Source organism: Otolemur garnettii, unplaced genomic scaffold (genome assembly GCF_000181295.1).
Source record: "Otolemur garnettii isolate 467f Iridium unplaced genomic scaffold, OtoGar3 scaffold00007, whole genome shotgun sequence".
In the NCBI taxonomy this organism is placed as follows: domain Eukaryota; kingdom Metazoa; phylum Chordata; class Mammalia; order Primates; family Galagidae; genus Otolemur; species Otolemur garnettii.
This window is the reverse complement of record NW_003852402.1, coordinates 9,308,600-9,310,245: the sequence shown is the minus strand read 5'-3', so window position 1 is coordinate 9,310,245 and position 1,646 is coordinate 9,308,600.

The window sequence follows — 1,646 nt, the reverse complement described above, 5'->3', positions numbered from 1 at the left end:
GACAGTGTCGTGTTCCCTGCCCAGCCCCTCCAGGTGGAGGTGCTGCCATGGGAGCTCATTGTTCTGCCTGCCTTCAAGCCCCTGGCACCAGCTGGGAGTAGGAGCAAGCCCAAGTTAGGGCTCCTTCACCAGCTGTGTGACACAGGGCACATTACCACTTCTCTGAACCTCAGTTTACGCACCTACAGCAAGAGGCAGATCCCACCAGGGTTGTACACATTCAGTGAGAATGTAGGTGAGACCTTGGTTTGCCCTGAACGTGCAATGTGCTAGCTCAGTGAGTGGGTCACCATGCTGTTAACCATCCACACCACCTCTGTGCCCTGTGCAAGCTTAGAAGAGGAGACGTGGCACTGACATGTTTGCTGCAGCTGGGACTGCCAGGGGGTCTTATGCTCCATGTTCTTTGATGTTCATAGCTGCCATATCTGAGGTACATGTAGAAGTCATTTGTTCTGTTTTTCTAGTTAAGGAAACTGAAGCTCAGAGAGAAACATCACATGTCACCAGCAGGTGTTAACTCCAGTACCAGCCTTATCCCCACACTTTTCCCATTCAGCTGCTCCAGCTTGTCCTCTGGCCCTTGCTGATCCCTTGTCAGGTGGCTGTTGCCCTCTTGCTCTGCCTTGGCTCTGCTTCCAGGGGCTGCTGCCCACTGAGGCCTCCAGCATCCAATGCCCTGGCATGGCAGGGGCCATGGAATGTGTGTGTCCGCAGGACTTAGCTGTGACAGAACCTCATTTAGTCTGAGCTCTTTTGTCCCAAGAGCGGCTATGGTTGCCAAAACCATTCTTTGTATTTGGGAGGCCTGACCACCGCCCTTGCCTCTGCCCTCAGACACTAAGGAGGGTGGGTGTGGATCTGTGTAGTCACCAGGCGCACACCAGGCCAGCAGGGGGCTGACCATATCAAGTGTTTTACTGTTCACAGGGACAACAAAAGCCCCTAGAGATCTCAGCCCTCCCAACTATCTATTTGGAACAAAACACCAGCCCTTTTGTAGTTGATGAAGAATAAAGTGAATCCAGTTTATCTCGAATGGCAAGGCCTGACCTTTCTGTCTATGCAGCAGGTGTTTGTGGCATCTTTACCAGGAGTAAGGACTGTGGTGGTGGGACGAGGACAGAAGTGGCCAGATCCTCTGCTTCACAGTCAGGATCACTGTGCCACCTTATTGGCCACTCTGGCACAGAGATGAGGTAATGGGACTATGCCTGGTGCAGGGGCTGCACAGGTCTGATGGGGCTGGGGGAGGTGCTGCCAGATCTTCGTGTGGGCAGACAGCAGGTGCTCAAGCCCAGGCGGGCATGCAAAGAGGCATAGAGCTCTGATGGCTTCGGAGACTTACTCATGGGTGCCTCTTAGGGTTATCTTCTTTGTTGAAAATGGCACTAGAGGCAGAGCAGGTGTTTAGTGAAGTGGGGTAGGTGACATGGAACCTAAAGACTCTAGGCTGGATCTGTGCTCCACCTAGCCCCTCTCCTGTGTCTGTCCCCACAATCCTCCATATTGACTGGTCCCTGCCTCTTTTTCTTTTTTTTGAGACAGAATCTCACTTTGTTACCCTTGGTAGAGTGCTGTGGCATCATAGCTCACAGCAACCTCAAACTCTTGGGCTCAAGCAATTCTCTTTTTTTTTTTTTTTT